Genomic DNA, 22,540 nt, shown 5'->3' on the forward strand with positions numbered 1-22,540 from the left:
ATGTCTATATATGTATGTATATGTTTGTATGTATGTATATATATATGTTTGTATATGTTTATATATATATATATATATATATATATATATGTATATTTGTATACATGTATATATATATACTGTGTATATATATCTATATATATATATCTATATACACATATATATATACACATATATACATGTATACATCAGTGACGTGCGGTCACTGGAGGCAAGTGAGGCGGGGCCTCACCTGCCATCATGGAAAGAAAAAAATGTAAAAAGAAAAATTAAATTGTTATATGTATTCAGTGATTATACTATAAAGTTATTTTCCATTTAACTTCACCAGTTTTAGATTATTTTTATTCAAAATCGCTGAATTTTCACATTTGCCTTTCAAATACTGAGAAGAGACGGTGCGGTGATCAGCAGCCAGTTGAGGCACGTCACTCAGTTTTGCCTCAACATGGATTGCGGACTCGGCTAACTGCTGGCCTGCTTTGCAGTGAGACCGTATTGCTATATGAATTATATTATACATTTCCATAGTTTAGTTAGCTGAGGTATATAATGTACAGTGTATTTTGTCAACAACTGTATGTGTGTAACGTATTTGTTGTGCTGAGCAATCATAAAACTGCTGCGAAGACGCACTGTGTCAGGCTCGCAGTAATCCCGCCTCCTGGTGCCGGTTAATGCACCCCCGCCGCAGAATGCACCCCCGACGGGAGCGCCACACCAACCAAAGCCCACATCCAAACCCTCCACGTGCAAGACCGAATCCACCCAAAAAAGTCACTTAACAAGAAGCCAAAAAGTGCAAAAACAACAATGCTCGCGCCGGAGCTGCGAACGACTGCGGGGACACAACATTAGGTACACCTGCAGACTGCAGCACGGATTTCATATTTCATTCATTCACAACTCCTCCAACACGAACACCACTGTTCCCGCACTTATAAGTAAAAGTAAGACCATAATAACATTTTTTTAATTAAATGTGCTTTTTTGTGTGCTACAGTTTGTATGTGTAAAGTTAAAGTTAAGTTAAAGTACCAATGATTGTCACACACACACTAGATGTGGTGAAATGTGTCCTCTGCATTTGACCCATCCCCTTGATCACCCCCTGGGAGGTGAGGGGAGCAGTGGGCAGCAGCGGCGCCGCGCCCGGGAATAATTTTTGGTTATATAACCCCCAATTCCAACCCTTGATGCTGAGTGCCAAGCAGGGAAGAATGCTGGTATGAGCTTTTAAACATAACCCGTTAACTGCTGCCAATCAAATGGTGAATAAGATACTCTTTAGGGTTCATATGTTTGTAAATCTGACTGTGATAAAGTCAGTGCCTCACCAGCCATCAACCTCACCGCACGTCATCCATCCATTTTCTACCGCTTATTCCCTTCGGGGTCGCGGGGGGCGCTGGAGCCTATCTCAGCTGCAATTGGGCGAAAGGCGGGTTACACCCTGAATAAGTCGCCACCTCATCGCAGGGCCAACACAGATAGACAGACAACATTCACACGCACATTCACACACTAGGGCCAATTTAGTGTTGCCAATCACCCTATCCCCAGGTGCATGTCTTTGGAAGTGGGAGGAAGCCGGAGTACCCGGAGGGAACCCACGCAGCATATATATATGTATATATATATATATATATATATATATATATATATATATATATATATATATATATATATATATATACACATGTATGTATATATATATGTGTATATACATGTATGTATAAATATATATGTGTGTATATACATGTATGTATATATATATATATACATGTGTATATATATATATATATATATATATATATATATATATATATATACATACATACATACATACATACACATGTATACATGTATATATATACATATACATTGATATACATACATACATATATAGACATATGGATACATATATATATATATAGACGTATATATATATATGTATACACACATATATATATATATACATACATATATATATATAGACGTATATATATATATGTATACACATATATATATATATACATACATATATATATATAGATATATACATACATATATATACATACATATATACATACATATATATATACATATACATACATATACATATATATATATATATATACATATATATATATATATATATATATATATATATATATATATATATATATATATATATATAAAATAATCATTAACTTTAGAATTTGATGCCAGCAACACGTGACAGAGAAGTTGGGAAAGGTGGCAATAAATACTGATAAAGTTGAGGAATGCTCATCAAACACTTATTTGGAACATCGCACAGGTGAACAGGCAAATTGGGAACAGGTGGGCGCCATGATTGGGTATAAAAGTAGATTCCATGAAATGCTCAGTCATTTACAAACAAGGATGGAGCGAGGGTCACCACTTTGTCAACAAATGTATGAGCAAATTGTTGAACAGTTTAAGAAAAACCTTTCTCAACCAGCTATTGCAAGGAATTTAGGGATTTCACCATCTTTGGTCCGTAATATCATCAAAGGGTTCAGCGAATCTGTAGAAATCACTGCACGTAAGCAGCTAAGCCTGTGACCTTCGATCCCTCAGGCTGTACTGCATCAACAAGCGACATCAGTGTGTAAAGGATATCACCACATGGGCTCAGGAACACTTCAGAAATCCACTGCCAGTAACTACAGTTGGTCGCTACATCTGTAAAATGCAAGTTAAAACTCTCCTATGCAAGGTGAAAACCGTTGATCAACAACACCCAGAAAAGCCGTCGACTTCGCTGGGCCTGAGCTCATCTAAGATGGACTGATACAAAGTGTAAAAGTGTTCCGTGGTCTGACGAGTCCACATTGCAAATTGATTTTGGAAACTGGACGTCGTGTCCTCCGGACCAAAGAGGAAAAGAACCATCCGGATTGTTATAGGCGCAAAGTGTAAAAGCCAGCATCTGTGATGGTATGGGGGTGTATTAGTGCCCAAGACATGGGTAACTTACAACTCTGTGAAGGCGTCGTTAATGCTGAAAGGTACATACAGGTTTTGGAGCAACATATGTTGCCATCCAAGCAACGTTACCATGGAAGCCCCTGCTTATTTCAGCAAGACAATGCCAAGTGTTTCATCAACGTGGCTTCATAGTATAAGAGTGCGGGTACTAGACTGGCCTGCCTGTAGTCCAGACCTGTCTCTCATTGAAAATGTGTGGCGCATTATGAAGCCTAAAATACCACAACGGAGACCCCCGGACTGTTGAACAACTTAAGCTGTACATCAAGCAAGAATGGGAAAGAATTCCACCTGAGAAGCTTAAAAAAATGTGTCTCCTCAGTTCCCAAACGTTTCCTGAGTGTTGTTAAAAGGAAAAGCCATGTAACACAGTGGCGAACTTGCCCTTTCCCAACTACTTTGGCACGTGTTGCAGCCATGAAATTATAAGTTAATTATTATTTGCAAAAAAAAAATAAAGTTTATGAGTTTGAACATCAAATATCTTGTCTTTGTAGTGCATTTAATTGAATTCGGGTTGAAAAGGATTGGCAAATCATTGTATTCCGTTTATATTTACATCTAACACAATTTCCCAACTCATATGGAAACGGGGTTTGTATACACAGTATTCAAACGCTGATTAAGAAGTGGAAAATGAGGGATTCAGGTAAACCAGCAGAGATTTCAGCCACAACAGCCAGGAAAATTGTTCGAGATGCAAAGAAAAATCCACAAATAACTTTAGCTGAAATACAGGACTCTCTGAGAAATTGTGGTGTGGCTGTATCAAGATGCACAGAAGGAAGCACTTGAAGAAAAATAGGCTGCATGGTCAAGTCGCCAGAAGAAAGCCATTTCTGCTCAAATGTCACAAAGTATCCTGCTTACATTACGCCAAACACCACAGAGACAAGCCTCAAAACTTCTGGAACAAAGTAATTTGGAGTGTTGAGACCAATATTGAACTTTTTGGTCACTCGACCATGCAGCAAATGTTTCTTCAAATGCCTCCTTATTGTGCATCTTGAAACAGCCACACCACAATTTCTCAGAGAGTCCTGTATTTCAGCTGAAGTTATTTGTGGATTTTTCTTTGCATCTCGAACAATTTTCCTGGAAGTTGTGGCTGAAATCTTTGCTGGTCTACCTGAATCCCTCATTTTCTACTTCTTAATCAGCGTTTGAACACTGCTGATTGGCATTCTCAATTCCTTGGATATCTTTTTATACCTCTTTCCTGTTTTATGCAGTTCAATTACCTTTTCTCGCAGATCCTTTGACTTTGCCTTCCCCATGACTCAGAATCCAGAAACATCTGTGCAGCACTGGATGAAAGATGCAATGGTCTGTCAGATGCCCAGAAACTCACTGACCTTTTATACACACACATTAATTACAAACAAACATGTCACAGGTGAGGATTGGAACCTTGATTAGCCATTCAAATCTGTTTGTGTCAACTTTTGTGCATGTTATCAGATCAAAGTCACTGGGGTATGTAAACTTTTGACCAGGGTCATTTGGGTACTTTCTTTTGTCATTTTGATTTAAAAAGAGTAAACAGTTGTTTGCCAATAAATAGCTTCCCACAACCATTAAACATGAGTGGAAGAAAGGTTTTTGTGTTATCATTCATATTCTCTGAAGAATGGCCAAGAAATCATAAATTCTCCCAGGGTATGTAAACTTATGAGCACAACTGTAAGCTTATATACATATATACACACATACACAGTTATATATATACATATATATACACACATACACAGTTATATATATATATATATATATATATATATATACACACACACATAGTTATATACATATGTATGCATATATACACATGTATATACACATTTACATACACATACAGTATATACAAACCCCGTTTCCATATGAGTTGGGAAATTGTGTTAGATGTAAATATAAACGGAATACAATGATTTGCAAATCATTTTCAACCCATATTCAGTTGAATATGCTACACAGACAACATATTTGATGTTCAAACTGATAAACTTTTTTTTTTTGGCAAATAATCATTAACTTTCGAATTTGATGCCAGCAACACGTGACAAAGAAGTTGGGAAAGGTGGCAACAAATACTGATAAAGTTGAGGAATGCTCATCAAACACTTATTTGGAACATCCCACAGGTGTGCAGACTAATTGGGAACAGGTGGGTGTCATGATTGGGTATAAAAACAGCTTCCCAAAAAATCCTCAGTCTTTCACAAGAAAGGATGGGGCGAGGTAAACCCCTTTGTCCACAACTGCGTGAGCAAATAGTCAAACAGTTTAAGAACAACGTTTCTCAAAGTGCAATTGCAAGAAATTTAGGGATTTCAACATCTAGGGTCCATAATATCATCAAAAGGTTCAAAGAATCTGGAGAAATCACTCCACGTAAGCGGCATGGCCGGAAACCAACATTGAACGACCGTGACCTTCGATCCCTCAGACGGCACTGTATAGAAAAACCAACATCAATCTCTAAAGGATATCACCACATGGGCTCAGGAACACTTCAGAAAACCACTGTCACTAAATACAGTTCGTCGCTACATCTTTAAGGGCAAGTTAAAGCTCTACTATGCAAAGCGAAAGCCATTTATCAACAACATCCAGAAACGCCGCCGGCTTCTCTGGGCCCGAGATCATCTAAGATGAACTCATGCAAAGTGGAAAAGTGTTCTGTGGTCTGACGAGTCCACATTTCAAATTGTTTTTGGAAATATTCGACATCGTGTCATCCGGACCAAAGGGGAAGCGAACCATCCAGACTGTAATCGACGCAAAGTTCAAAAGCCAGCATCTGTGATGGTATGGGAGTCAATTAGTGCCCAAGGCATGGGTAACTTACACATCTGTGAAGACACAATTAATGCTGAAAGGTACATACAGGTTTTGGAACAACATATGCTGCCATCTAAGCGCCGTCTTTTTTATGGACGCCCCTGCTTATTTCAGCAAGACAATGCCAAATCACATTCAGCACGTGTTACAACAGCGTGGCTTTGTAAAAAAAGAGTGCGGGTACTTTCCTGGCCCGCCTGCAGTCCAGACCTGTATCCCATCGAAAATGTGTGGCGCATTATGAAGCGCAAAATTGAACGACTGAAGCTCTACATAAAACAAAAATGGGAAAGAATTCCACTTTCAAAGCTTCAACAATTAGTTTCCTCAGTTCCCAATCGTTTATTGAGTGTTGTTAAAAGAAAAGGTGATGTAACACAGTGGTGAACATGTCCTTTCCCAACTACTTTGGCACATGTTGCAGCCATGAAATTCTAAGTTAATTATTATTTGCAAAAAAAAAAAAAAGTTTATGAGTTTGAACATAAAATATCTTGTCTTTGTAGTGCATTCAATTGATTATGGGTTGAAAGGGATTTGCAAATCATTGTATTCTGTTTATACTTACATCTAACCCAATTTCCCAACTCATATGGAAAAGGGGTGTGTAAATACACACACACACACACACACACACACACACACACACACATCTACACTTATTTACTTTTTTTTTTTTTTTTTACATATTATATACATGTAAACTCTGGAACACTGTTTATAGATCATATAGTTTTTGTCTATCATTGCTTTGTATTTCATTTACTTTCACTTTTGTAAAAGAAATTTGACTGAATATTGTCTGTTTACTTACGTAGTACCAGTGTGGAATTATATTTAACCAGCGATTCTCAAACTGTGGAACGCGGGCTCCGTCTAGTGCTACGCCAAAGAATCAATTAAATATTCAAACAGTGTGACTGTTCAAACTGTGTGTAATGTTACAGTGGCTACAAATAATAAATATATTTGTTAAATAAAACCTCTGCCTTGTTTTTAATGACAATGTGGGCCTACTACGCTACTGTATTATAATGTTGGTCATTAAGGTGATACTTAAAAGACTCAAGTGTTGTCCGAAGTGGTATTTGGTGAAAAAAGATTGAGAGCCGCTGTTCTAAACCATCCATCCATCCATTTTCTACCGCTTATTCCCTCTGGGTCGCGGGGGGCGCTGGAGCCTATCTCAGCTACAATCGGGCGGAAGGCGGGGTACACCGTGGACAAGTCGCGACCTCATCGCAGGCTGTTCTAAACCAATCCTGCATATGCCAGACTAACATAAACATACTACCTGAACTGTGAAATGCTCTGGAAACGCAAACCCTACACTTCTACAGGAACCTTCAGTTCCACAACTAAAAGTTCCTGAACTTTTGGTGGAAAAAAGTCCTATTATCGCTTATCATTTCCACCACAGTCACAGTAGCTTAACTTGCATTGCATCTCCTAAACTTGACTGTAGCCAATATTCACCACGAGGGATAAAAAGTCCCATTTTGAATTGATTTAGTACAGTTCTTCTCAAATATTGGAGCGGGCCCATTAGCGTGTGACTTGCTTTATCAGTTTCAAGTTTCAATCCCTGGTGCACTCTAAAATGTGCTCATTGTAGCCATTAATCCTGACTTCCTCATTTTGTGTAAAAACATACATTTGTGACTGATCTCCAGTTCGGCACAGATTGAAATATGGTGGAATTGTGGATGACTGATGAGCCTTTTGTTTGCTTTTATGTATTGCTGCACCCCGTTGGGGCCATTTGGAAGTGCAGTTGTCTGTGACTTTATATCAATACTTACCTGTACTTATTTGACTAATCTTTTATCAAATCTGTCAAATAAGTACAGAAATATATTTTTTTCTTCATTTTGGTGTTGTAGGTTAAAGCGTCATATATATTGTGCTCTGGAGTTAATGTTGCTGACCACTATGAATTTATCATCATTTATTGAGGTTATTTTAGGCAGCACGGTGACACAGGGGTTAGTGCATGAGCATCACAATACAAAGGTCTTGGGTTCGATCCCCGGGCTCTGGGTCTTTCTGTGTGGAGTTTGCATGTTCTCCCAGTGACTGCATGGGTTCCCTTCGGGTACTCCGGCTTCCTCCCACCTCCAAAGACATGCACCTGGGGATAGGTTGATTGGCAACACTAAATTGGCCCTAGTGTGTGAATGTGAGTGTGAATGTTGTCTAGCTGTGTTGGCCCTGCGATGAGGTAGTAACTTGTCCAGGGTGTACACCACCTTCCGCCCGAATGCAGCTGAGATAGGCTCCAGCACCCCCCGCGACCCCAATAAGGACAAGCGGTAGAAAATGGATGGATGGGAGTTTATTTTATTTTATTTTTTTAGTATGAAATGGTTCAAGCCGGCCAAAACACGTTTAAAAGATGATTTTTTAAATGTATTTTGGGGAAATTAATGCACTTTAAATAATGTATGTTACACACTAAACAAACAATGTTAATAATAATAATAATAATAATAATAATAATAATAAACTTTGTCTCCGAGAAGACAAAGTTTTACATACATACATACATACAGTACATACATACATACATACATACATACATACATACATACATACATACATACCGTATTTTACGGAGTATAAGTCGCACCGGAGTATAAGTCGCACCTGCCGAAAATGCATAATAAAGAAGGAAAAAAACATATATAAGTCGCACTGGAGCCCAGCCAAACTATGAAAAAAACTGCGACTTATAGTCCGAAAAATACGGTACACACAGTTCATCCGACAATACAGTGACGACAGTGAACAGTGCACAGGTATATCAGTTGGTTGAGATCATCACACATTACACTCCCCCCGTATTGCACACCTCCCATATTGCACTATCCCAATATTGCACTCCTTATTGTATTTGGTTATTACAGTAGTTTTCTGTTAAGTGCTTTGATTGCCAGTGGGACAAATAATAAAGTTATTCTCTGTAAGTTGATCTATATTTAGTTTTTGTTTCCTTTAATAAGAATACAACGTTATTCAGAGTTGTACTTAAAACAATGTTATACACAAACTAGATGAGGCAATTCCTGAAGGAATTGCGTGTGAATGCTCCAATGCTGAGGTTGAACTGAAATCCTGGATTTTTTAAATAATTGTTAAAGTAGAGCACACAATTCCCAAACAGGCTGAATATTTTGAAGTCAGAACCGTTTGAACCAAATGAAAAATGTGGGAGTTGTGGAAAGTTGAAGAATGTCTCATTGATCTCAATGGGAATTTCCCAAAAATTTGGGATTTCGGGAAAAGCGGGAATTTTTTTGGAAAAATGGTAACAAACTTAAATGAGATGAAATGGTTGATGTTGGAATTTTTCAAAACGGTCGAGAAATGTGGAATTAGTAACATTTTAATTGAGAAATGGTATTAAGAAATTCCTGGAATTTTGGGAAAACCGGGAATTTTTCCAGTTCGAAAAACAACTTTGCTTTTTTTGCGTAATTAAGAGGAATGTTTGGACAGTGAAACTGTTGAAGTGAGTTGAAAAATGTGGAAGGAGTAGTTGCCAGAAAAAAGGGTCAAAAAATGTTTGAAAAAAACGGGAATTCTGTGAATTCCTGGAATTTTTTTGAACTTGGAAAAATAATAGTTTGAATGTCCACGATGAGTGGAATGTGTTGAAGGTTGAATGGTTGAGTAGAGTTGAGTTTATTTTGAACATGCAAGCATACAACATGATACATCACAAATTCCAGTTTCTCTTTTCAACATGTTCGAAAAGGAGTAGGAAGAAGCAGAGCTTATTTAATCCTACCCCTTTTCTTTTACATAACAGTTGCTAAAACTTTTGTTCACTTCCTGTTCTCAATTTATTCACAATATACTCCATAAGTAATCTCAATAAAAATAAATAAATAAATAAATAAATAAATAAATAATAATTGGTGAAGTAAGTTATATTTCATATGATGAGATGAGTAAGATTATTTTGAGAATGAATGAATGGATGGATGAAATAAATTCAGAATGTTTATCATGGTTCTTCTTTGTACTTTGTAAACACTTTTAAGTTTGAAGAGTTTCTTGAAGTGGATCATGTTAGTACATTGTTTGATTGCTTTGCTTAATCCATTCCATAATGTAATTCCACATACAGATATACTGAAGGTCTTAAGTGTTGTACGTGCATACAAATGTTTAAAATTACATTTTTCTCTAAAGATTATATTTCTCCTCTTTTTTTGAGAAGAATTGTTGAATATTCTTGGGTAGCAGGCTTTAGTTTGCTTTGAGTATAATTTTAGCTGTTTGAAAATTCACTATGTCGTGGAATTTCAGTATCTTTGATTCAATAAAGGATTTATATGTTCACTAAATTGGCCCTAGTGTGTGAATGTGAGTGTGAATGTTGTCTGTCTATCTGTGTTGGCCCTGCGATGAGGTGGCGACTTGTCCAGGGTGTGTACCCCGCCTACCGCCCGAATGCAGCTGAGATAGGCTCCAGCGACCCCCCGCGACCCCAAAAGGGACAAGCGGTAGAAAATGGATGGATGGATAGATGTTCTCTATATCCAAATATATGGATATGGTTTGAATCGGAATGGGAAAAATGTCCCGGAAAACACAGAATTCTGGGAAATCTGGGAATTTTTGGAATGTGTCAAGGGAAAGCCCGTGATTCCCGAATAGGCTGAAAAGTTTGAAGTTGGAACGGTTTGAATCGGGTGAAAAATGTGGACGGTAGAGCGCGCCAAAAACTGGAGAAGAAGAAGAAGAAGAAGTTGAAAAAATAGATTCATTTTGGTGTCGAAAACCATGTGTGAATGCTTTGGAGCAGTGGTCCCCAACCTTTTTGTAGCTGTGGACAAATTTAATAAAGAAATACAATCATGTGTGCTTACGGACTGTATCCCTGCAGACTGTATTGATATACATTGATATATAGTGTATATATTGTGTTTTTATGTTGATTTAAAAAAATAATAATATATATATATATATATATATATACATATATTTTATTTTTTTTCCCCCCTTGTGCGGCCCGGTACCAATCGGTCCGCGGACCGGTACCGGGCCGCGGCCCGGTGGTTGGGGACCACTGCTTTGGAGCATTCACACAATTATACTATTTATAGAGTGGTGGGCGAAATGTATTCTTCTCCCAGGGGGGGCGTAACAGAAAATAACTGAGAAGCACTTGTTTAATAGTTAAAATAAATCATAATGAATCCCATATTTCAAGATATGACTCCTTAATCGAAATGCGTTTTTTTCCCCTACTGATATCATCGGCCCGTGCCGAATACTAACACCACCTTTGGTATCGACACCATCGGCGTACGTATTGACCCCCCCGGCTAGTGTACTGTCCCTTTAAAAGACAAGCGTCAACAGCCATCAATGAGTTGGTGTCGCCTGTGATAACCTCCTTAAGTCTCCTGGGGTCCGCACAAGTTGCTTTCTAAAGTGCACTGACGAACTGGTCGCGCGGGGACCGAAAGGAGCTTGACTCGTCCGGGGCAGAAGGGCGGAGATGCTTCCTATTAACGTTAATAACGTTATCGCTCTCGTCACTCGCGCTCAGGAAGGCGGTGCTGCTCTCCTTCTTCATCCCGGAGGTGGACTGTGACTGGAAGCCAACATTACTACACCACGTCGGGCGCCATTGTTGGTTTGTTTTATTTGTTAAACAAGTGATGGGATTCCTCCACCAGCGACCCTTCAAGGTAAGTGGCCGTAAGGGAACTGGTGTGTACAAGTTGTAACATATGTGGTGAGTGACTGGTTTGTGGTCACTTCCACCTCCATCTTTTCCTCCAGCTGTCAAAGTTTAAAGCGGCCAGGCAATAACAGACAACAAGGCTGCCATTGTAGCGGATCAGCGGCGGATTAACGGAATTCCTTCCCCCCCCCCCATGCACTGTCTCAATGGCACCAAGTCCAATCTCTCTTTAGCTGCATCTCATATATATATATTTATATTATATATATATATATGGAGAAAGTCAAACTTTACAAGAGTGATGCAAGGTGGATGTATTTGCTAAGGAATTGTGTCCTGCTTGTTGTTTGCAGGGCTTGTGGGCATTTAAGTGGGGATTAAGTGGACATGGCCGAACATGAAATAAATAAGTCCCCTTTAGCTTTACGTCTCCAAATGATCTACACTAATAGTTTTATATTCCAGAAAATTGTTTTGAATTGATAGAAAGTCATCAAGTCCCAATTATTCGTCGAACTACATGAAAATGTAATCCATTGTGGAAACTATGTGCTTTTTTAAAATATAATTGAACAAACAAGCCATTAAATCAGAACTGGTCATATATTTTGACTCCAGGCCACATTGAGAGAAAACAAATGTGTCTGGAGCCCCGTTTGCTTGTTGGTATATGTGTGTGTGTGTGTATATATATATATATATATATATATATATTGCTGACCACTATGAATTTATTATCATTTATTGAGTTTATTTTAGGCAGCACAGTGACACAGGGGTTAGTGCATGTGCTTCACAATACAAAGGTCTTGGGTTCGATACTGTGCTCGGGATCTTTCTGTGTGGAGTTTGCATGTTCGCCCCGTGACTGTGTGGGTTCCCTCCGGGTACTCCGGCTTCCTCCCACCTCCAAAGACATGCACCTGTGGATAGGTTGATTGGCAACACTGAATTGGCCCTAGTGTGTGAGTGTGACTGTGAATGTTGTCTATCTGTGTTGGGCCTGCGATGAGGCGGCGATGAGGAGGCGACTTGTCCAGGGTGTACGCCGCCTTCCGCCCAAGTGTAGCTGAGATAGGCTCCAGCACCCCCCGCGACCCCAAAAGGGACGAGCGGTAGAAAATGGATGGATGGATATATATATATATATATATATATATATATACTGTATTTTTCAGACTATAAGTCGCTCCGGAGAATAAGTCGCACCTGCCGAAAATGCATAATAAAGAAGGAAAAAAACATATATAAGTCGCACTGGAGTATAAGTCACATTTTTTGGGGAAATTTATTTGATAAAACCCAACACCAAGAATTGACATTTGAAAGGCAATTCAAAATAAATAAAGAATAGTGAACAAGTATAGTGTATACTATAGTATAATAAAGAATATAATAAAGAATAGTGAATAAGTGTACGTTATATGAGGCATAAATAACCAACTGAGAACGTGCCTGGTATGTTAACATAACATATTATGGTAAGAGTCATTCAAATAACTATAACATAACATATAGAACATGCTATATGTTTACCAAACAATCTGTCACTCCTAATCGCTAAATCCCATGAAATCTTATACGTCTAGTCTCTTACGTGAATGAGCTAAATAATATTATTTGATATTTTACGGTTATGTGTTCATTTCACACATAAGTCGCTCCTGAGTATAAGCCAAAGTATGAAAAAAAACTGCGACTTATAGTCCGAAAAATATGGTATATATATATATATATATATATATATATATATATACACACACACACAGTATATATATATATACACAGTATATATATATATATATATATATATATATATATATATATATATATATATACACAGTATATATATATATATATATATATATATATATATATACACAGTATATATATATATATATATATATATATGCAATGTGGTGTCGACTTGTCCAGGGTGTACGCTGCCTTCTACCCGAATGCAGCTGGGATAGGCTCCAGCCACTACAGCGACCCCGACAGGGACAAGCGGTACAAAATGGATGGATGGATATATAGCTGCTAAGTTAAAGTACCACTGATAGTCATACACACACTAGGTGTGGTGAAATTACCCTCTGCATTTGACCCATCCCCTTGTTTCACCACCCTGGGAGGTGAGGGGAGCAGTGAGCAGCAGCCGTGGCCACGCTCGGGAATCATTTTGGTGATTTAACCCCCAATTCCAACCTTTGATGCTGAGTTCCAAACATGGAGGTAATGAGTCACATTTTTATAGTTTTTGATATGACTCGACCGGGGTTTGAACTCACGACCTACCGATCTCACGGCGAACAGTACAATACAATAATGTCTGATAGAATGCTAAAACGTTACAATAGACAACCTCAATAAAAAAAATTAAAAAAATTAAATTGATTTACGGAATGGGCCCTGCGATGAGGTGGCGACTTGTCCAGGGTGTACCCCGCCTTCCGCCCGATTGTAGCTGAGATAGGCTCCAGCGCCCCCCGCGACCCCAAAAGGGAATAAGCGGTAGAAAATGGATGGATGGATGGATGGATTTACGGAATGAGACACCCAGAATGTACAGGAAATAAAAGAACGTGGGATTTACAATATTAACTATGAACAATAACACACTGAATATTAACATATGAACGTCGCTCCTCTTACTGCTCAGACCACCTCCTCAAATGACACCTTTTACAATCAAGCAAAACACAGCACAAATGCAACAAACATGGAGAAATATGAATGCAAAGGGTAAAAAACACCTACAATCTGGTATTTCATTACTTTTCTGCAGAATATTGTTGTAAACATATGCTTCCGCGTCTGTCCTCAACACCCGCGATTCAGGCTGACTGCTCTGGAAACAAACCCCGCCCACTCTGTCGTATGCCTCGTCTGTGTGGAGCTGGTGTGACGTAGATTACCGTAATAACCTGTTTTATCACTCAAAAGTGCAGATTCCAGCCATTGGAATACTTTCTATAGTTCAAAACCTACGGTAATTGGAAAACAGCACTGCACATCATAATGGCGGCTACAGTTTCAATGTTAAAGGTCTAAAAAAAAGTAGAAAATCTTAACGGGCCACATTTTGCTGCATTTGTCTGCATTACATGTACTCTGATATCACCTACAGGTCAAGTAAGTCAAACTACGGTAACAAGATTTCTCAGTGGGCTTTACTAAAAAAACAATAATGTGCTTAATCCTCTGTTATTTTGATTTTGGACCAAAGTTAAAAGGAACTATAATAACATAACTATTATTGTTGTGCTGACTAATCATTTTAATCTTAGTTGTCCTTAACCTATTTTCCCCTGATGAAAATAAGATGACGTATTACACAAAATGCTCGTTGACTAAGACGATAACAAAATTAACTGACACTTTTGTCGACGAATTGAAACGAGACGAAAAATGTTGACGAAAACAAATTCCAATATTTTAATTTTAGTCTGGGAATATATCAAATCACAGCTCTTTACAGCGTACATATGAAAGTGGGTTGGGAGTTAGTTCCAAAGGAGAGCCAACCAGATGCTTTTCCTTATGAGATCAGGAAGTTGGATTTCTCAACGCGAAAACAAAAATCACATCACATCATGTGTACACCTGGGAGAAAGTGAAGAAGGCATGCTTTAATTTTATTTTTATATGATGCCATCAGCAGGCGAGTCATCGTAACATCTACACAACTGTAAGTTAAAGCTATACTGCTTCTGGTTATCCTTCGTTCATAAACAAATTATGATGAAGGAATGCATCGTAACTCTGTTTCACTAAACATACACCTGCTTTACCAGACATAGCATAAAAAAATAGAAAACGTGTCTGAAAAATATTTATTGGCATTGACCATTGTATGCATCATACATCATTCCTGACCATAAGATCATGCTACTTTTGTGTTAAACAAAGGATTTGCAGATTGTCTTAACAAAGGTACTTTCAAATAAATGGAAAAGAGCCCTTATCTTTTATACTTTATATTTTAGTCGACTACCGTATTTTTCGGAGTATAAGTCGCTCCGGAGTATAAGTCGCACCGGCCGAAAATGCATAATAAAGAAGGAAAAAAACATATATAAGTCGCACTGGAGTATAAGTCACATTTTGTGGGGAAATGTATTTGATAAAACCCAACACCAAGAATAGACATTTGAAAGGCAATTTAAAATAAGTAAAGAATAGTGAACAACAGGCTGAATAAGTGTACGTTATATGACGCATAAATAACCAACTGAGAACGTGCCTGGTATGTTAACGTAACATATTATGGTAAGAGTCATTCAAACAACTATAACATATAGAACATGCTATACGTTTACCAAACAATCTGTCACTGCTAATCGCTTAATCTAATGAAATCTTATACGTCTAGTCTCTTACGTGAATGAGCTAAATAATATTATTTGATATTTTACGGTAATGTGTTAATAATTTCATACATAAGTCGCTCCTGAGTATAAGTCGCACCCCCGGGCAAACTATGAAAAAAACTGCGACTTATAGTCCGAAAAACACAGTAAATTTACTGTAATTTATGCTGACTAAAATGTAGTGTAATTTAGTTGACTAAAACTCGACTAAAACTAGATCAATTTAGATTCATATATATATATATATATATATATATATATATATATATATATATATATATATATATATATATATATATATATATATATATATATATATGTGTGTGTGTGTGTGTGTGTGTGTAAATAAAGGGACAAGCGGTAGGAAATGGATGGATGGATATATAAATACATTTTCGTCAGGACTTAACCAAAACTAAATTAAAAAATTCTGTCAAAATTGACAGTGGTGTAATGCTTCTCTTGCTTGCCTACTACAATGCCTAAAACGTGTTTGCATATTGGATTAAAGTTCAAAGGAACTATAATGACATATTATTCTTTTATTAGGCATACTAACTACAAAACACAAAACTATTGTTCTGTTATATTGGGATTAAAGTTAAAAGGAACTATAGTGACGTGATGAAAAATAATTGGGAATATTGTGCTGAGCAGGCAGGACAGAGATATGCGTATAAATTTCACCCCCTTAGTCTGGGCTTTTAGCTCAGGAGCTAACACGCTCATCTCTCATGCAGACGACCCACGTTCGAATACCGGGAAGAACAGAAAAGCAGAAACTGAACTGTGCGGGTAACAACACCAAAAATGTGTTGTTCCTTTACTGTTATTATAAAAGTGTCTTGTTCTCTTATTCTGGATTCAAGTTCAAAGGATGTGGATACTTATTGGGAATATTGTGCTGAGCAGCCAGAACACCATTTTGCGTAGACAAATCCTGATTTTCTTGCTAAAAGTTGAGATTGTGATTATCCAGGACATTTTTTTCCAGACATGTTAGGTGGAACCAGGGCAGCGGGGCCAACTCGCCCTGGCCGGCGTGACACACTGCTGGGGACGAGGAGGAAAGTGTGAGTTATGTTAGCCGTATTGTACTGTGCAACCAGGGTAGCGAATTGAGATTTCTTGAATATTTAAGTACAACGCCAAAATAGCGTTGTTGTTCTGCCATTTTGGATGAAAGTTAATGAGGAACATCGCACAACTTTCCATAATATCAGGAAATATTACTAATGTTAGCCGCTGATTAAAACAATAAGTGTTAAAAACACAATAGTATTGTTATCTTCTCTATTGAAAAAAAAACCCTCCAGATTTGTGCCGATGGCTAGTTGGTATTGATTTGGTGTGTTTTGCACTGTGTTAATGTGATAATGTTCTTGGCTTTGCTGTATACGTCGCGACATAACAATTAGCATCAGATTACAATGAGGTCTGGGGACTCAACACATTTAGACACCACAGTGTTAGAATAAAGGTATTTCCTAACATACTGATGACTTTTAAATTGCCCAAAAGCAAGTGTGATTCCTAAAAAATACCTCATACTCTTGCACATCCACGCACTCCCCTCCTACCAGGCCGTATGTGGCCAACCAACATGTGGGGAGGTAATCCCAGCTATTAGGGTAATCTCCTCAGCATGACGATCAATAGAGGAGGGTGTGCGCCATCTCACCAGACAAGAGAGGCGCGCAGGGCGGGATGGGTTGAAGAGGAGGGGCGGTAAAATTTGGACTAAAGAAAAATGATTTAATCATGGAGATTGGGTCATGAGGAGGCTGGGGGTCTAGAGTGGGGGGTGGGGTGGGGATTGAGCAGACAGAGCTGTGAGGGATGTGCTTTCAAAGGCTAAACATTGTTTATTAGTCCTAAATGTACACATGTACAGCTATATTACCCCTAAAAGTAGGGCTGTCCAAACTTTTTCCACAGATGGCCGCATGCAGACAAGATTTTGTGCATTAAAGATGCCAAAACTAATCTAATGCAGGTTAATGTATGCTAAAAGATCTTAACAAAACATTCACATATTTGTATTGTAAGTAACAAAGGAAGTGAACAAAAATAAGTGTCGTAATTGATCTCATTATTGATGAATTAACTTGATTTTTTAAGAGTATGTTGAGGACCAATAAAAAACAAATTTAGAGACACAAAGCATGCGAGTCAGTCAGTAACACTGTGGAATGATCGCAATCAGTTCAATTTGTTCATATTTCAAAACAATTTGTCCCACAGGAAGTCATGGATATGGAAATAATCCGTCAAAACACCATGACTGTACAAGTGATGTTTTAAAGTAACACCAAAATGTTTTTAGCGGTCACACAAGTGTAAAAGAAGATAACCACTTGCGTGTGCACCCATTAGCTGAAATGTGTGTTACTAGTAGACAAATGTAAACAAGCACAATGTAGGTCAGGGGTGTACAAACTGCGGCCCGCAGCCTAAATTTTAGCGGCCCGCCACACATTCTAAAAATACTACAACAAAAAAACAGATACAAAGTTAAATAAAAGAACAAATAGCTGTAAAGTAATAGGATAAAGCTGAAATGTTAACGCTAAAAACTGATATGTGTTTGTAAAAAAATATTTTTTACAGACTTTACATAACTTCCTGCTTGTCAAGAACGATACAGATTAGCTGATTTTTATCTATTATTTTTTAAGTGTATATAATTGTAGTTGGTACACCTTTCTTTGTAACTGGCTTTAAGGCAGCTTCTCTAGTAGCGGGCGTATTCGTAGCAATGCTGGCGTTTTAAGGTGGCTGATAAGGTTTGATGTGTTGATGCACAATGTTTCCCCCCCCCAAAGGACTTCCACTAAAACAGTGTAGAAGTCCCAAACGATTCATGCCATGTTTGTTTGCAATTAGCTCAGGGCACGTTTACAACATGAGGAGAAAAGGAGCACTTGATATGCTCACGCTAACCCACCTAAAGCACAGTCAAAGTCATTTTGCCTCACTGAAGCGTTTAAGAAAAAAAATTAAATAAAAATTGGTTATCCGAGCTATCTTTTGAGGTCATCAATGTGATGTCCATCCATCCATCCATCCATTTTCTACCGCTTGTCCCTTTTGGGGTCGCGGGGGGTGCTGGAGCCTATCTCAGCTGCATTCGGACGGAAGGCGGGGTACACCCTGGACAAGTCGCCAACTCATCGCAGGGCCAACACAGATAGACAGACAACATTCACACTCACATTCACACACTAGGGCCCATTTTAGTGTTGCCAATCAACCTATCCCCAGGTGCATGTTTTTTGAAGTGGGAGGAAGCCGGAGTACCCGGAGGGAACCCACGCAGTCACGGGGACAACATGCAAACTTGACACAGAAAGATCCCGAGCCCGAGATTGAACTCAGGACTACTCAGGACCTTCGTATTGTGAGGCACATGCACTAACCCCTGTACCACTGTGCTGCCCTCAATGTGTGTGATGTCATCACTCCTAATATCAGCACAAAGATTATCTGTCTGATATTTATTATTATGGAAGTATTATTGTAGCAATTTTATTTGCAAACGTTTATTTCAATCTGTGCACATGTAATTCAAATCATGTGCACGTGTACTCATTTGTGTCTGTATATCAAGTGTGTGTAATCAGATCCGTGTACGTGTGTTTTAGATCCCCGTACATGTGTTTTAAGTTGTCTGTTTGTCCCTAATCAGAAAGAACCCTCGACAGGCTGTCTACTTACACATGACTTTTGCGACACTTCTGCCATGTAAGATTTGAGCACGAGCATCCAGATTCGTGAGTTTGTAATATAAAGTGTGCACGCGCATTCAAAAGTGGATGAGTGTGCGTGCGTTTCTATGATCTGTGAGAAGTAGGAACCGTCTATTGGCTGTCTTTTTTACATGTGACTTTTGCAACACTTCTGCCATGTACAATTTGAGTGTGTAATACAACTTGTGCGTTAACATTTAACCAGACACTACACAATTTAAACCAATCAGAAACAACGTCTCTCTTTCACGCACCTCAGCTGTACATTGTTCCTGATTGGTTTAAATTGAGTGGTTGATTAAACATAGATGTAGGCACACCTCAATACGCACACCGCACTTCTGATTGCACGCGCACAAATTGTATTACACGCTCACAAATCTGGATGCCCTCGCTCAAATCGTACACGGCAAAAGTGTCGCAAAAGTCACATGTAAAAAAAGACAGCCAAAAGCTCCTCACAGATACGCACGTACAGATTGTATTGCACGCATGCACTTCTGAATGCGCGCGCACACGTATTACACGCTCACGAATCTGGATGCGCTCGCTCAAATCTTACACGGCAGAAGTGTACAAACACTTTTTTTATTGTATTTGTTTTACTGAGCAGCCAGGACGGACACAGGTACAATGTGTTTTCTAACTACCCTGCAGCTAACGTGTCAAAGGTAAAAGTTTGCTAACTAAGTTAGCATGAGCTTTGCTGAACTAGTATCGTGTAAAATCGTTCTGATCTTCAGATTTTTTGTGCTACTTTTTTGACAGATAATTTTGGTCGGTTTGCGAATTTGTACAACATTTTAAAGCTAGAGTGTCCAGAAATGGAAGGGTGTGCACATTTTAATTAATTAAACTCTGATCACAATGCTCAGTCCAGCCCTGCACACACCTTGGCTCAAACCTACAACCAAGCAACATCACAGATTCGAGCTCACTAGCCAGTGGGCTAGTATAGGAGCACAGCTAATCTAGCTGGTAACCGTTAGCTTTAGCAAGTTAGCAAATTAGTACCTTCCCTGCCCCCATCTCCAGAAAGCCTGTAATACCCGCCATCAGTGTCCGACTGACAGGATATCTGCAGACAAATCTACAAAGATCTTAGCATCACAAATTGGTCTTTTTATGCAACCACACAAAAATTATACATTTGAAATATATATATTTTTTAAACAACTAAAAAGTTTTGGGTGCAAATCCTTTTTCGAGGTTACAACGCAACTTCAATTTGTGGGCGGAGTCTCCTCTGGACAATATATATGAGTGACTGCTGAATAGGACTGCAGCTGTTGAATATTTTAGTAATAAAGTAATATATCAATTAGTTGTTCAATTACTTGTTCAATTATTTGCAAAATTGGATAAAACACTCTTTTTAGACTCAATGTGTATTTTAGGGAAAATAGCTACAATTAACAAAAAAGTTCTGCTTGACACAACCTTCATAATTTTTTTCTAATAAATGCACATCATCAACATTGAATTTGCACTTTTAACATGAGTGTATTAATAGAAACTTTGTTGCACCCACACATGCTGTACATCGGCTAAATATGCCCACATATTTAAAGTTCCAGGCACTACATGTGGGCTGGATTTAGCTAATTTTCATTCGTTACACTTTATTAAACGATTTACCGAAGCAACAGAATATAAATCAAATATTTTTTCCATTCAAATTTAACAATTGAATCGATTAATCGTTGCAACACCACTGCTGACCACCAATATAATACCAAAGCTTGGGGTGGGCCATAATGACCAATGAAAAGGCTTCTGTTATATTGTTCAGAGGAGGCCCCGCCCACAAGGTTGAAGTTGAGTTCTAAAAAAAAATAATTTACAACCAAAAAAATGAGTTGTAACAAAAATAATTTTGTAATCAAAACAGTGATTTGTAACCCCCAATTTTTTTTTGTTTAACGAAATGTGGATTGATGCGACATTTTTAAATTTCATATTCATTTTGTATGCACATCTTTTTTTAGGCTAAAAATCCTTTTTCTGTTTGCAAATCTTTTTTTGATGCAAATGTGAAGTAAAGTATATTTATTTAGCGCTTTTTTCTTGTGAGACTCAAAGCACTTTACATAGTGAAACACATCATCAACATTTAAGCTCCATTTAAACCAGTGTGGGTGATACTGGGAGGAAGGGTAAAGTGTCTTGGCCAAGGACACAACGGCCGTGACTAGGATGGCGGAAGCAGGAATCAAACCTGGAACCCTCAAGTTGCTGGCATGACGGCTCTATCAACTGAGCCACGCCACCCTCAAATCCATTTTGTGTTTGGTTGCCAAAAAAACAACATTTCTCTCCTTACTAATGCGGGCCGTTTTTAATTTGATCCGTTGAATACCCCAATAAAGAACAAGCTGGGGATTGCACTGTTTGGGCATCATGTCAGTAAGTAGTATATGTAGTAGTGCTTTCTTTGGGTTATTAGAGTGTTGTTTGGGATTCAATTCTAATTAAGACCAATCACAGCGCTGCTTAGTAAGTTGTTTTTAAAAGGAGTACGACAAAGCTGCTAGCGCATCCAGATGGAACATGGTGGGGGTGAGTAAGGCGTTTCACAGATCCCTTCTGTTTAACCCCGTTGAGACTGACACGAGATTGGTCGGGTGCGAGGGAGTCGGGTTACTATTACACCATTCTGCTCGGCGAAAAGCGGCGGCGTAAAAGATGCAATAACCCCGACGGGAAACCTAATCCAAACCCTGCTGCCAGCTGTCATTCCTCCTCCTCTTGGCTGCTGCCAGCCGCAGGGAAAAATGGCTGAAGTACCTATCGCCTTACTTCTCCTTCCTAATCATTATTTTGATCAAAGGGGACATTTTTACACGTGTTGTTGACCAGCA

The 22,540-nt window shown here is 38.4% G+C and overlaps 2 protein-coding genes across 2 annotated transcripts in view; one reads left to right on the plus strand and one right to left on the minus strand.

Annotated features, from left to right (window-relative positions):
- The window catches only part of LOC133610588 (relaxin-3 receptor 1-like), a 70,851-nt gene that overhangs the window by 18,018 nt on the left and 30,293 nt on the right, over positions 1-22,540 (minus strand). The window lies entirely within an intron of this gene.
- Positions 11,289-22,540, plus strand: part of LOC133610587 (zinc finger protein 516-like) — a 42,308-nt gene continuing 31,056 nt past the window's right edge. The window contains exon 1 of the mRNA XM_061966994.2: positions 11,289-11,561. The gene's annotated coding sequence lies outside the window, so the exon portion shown is untranslated. The remainder of the gene's footprint in view (positions 11,562-22,540) is intronic.

Source organism: Nerophis lumbriciformis, linkage group LG11, assembly GCF_033978685.3.
Source record: "Nerophis lumbriciformis linkage group LG11, RoL_Nlum_v2.1, whole genome shotgun sequence".
In the NCBI taxonomy this organism is placed as follows: Eukaryota; Metazoa; Chordata; class Actinopteri; order Syngnathiformes; family Syngnathidae; genus Nerophis; species Nerophis lumbriciformis.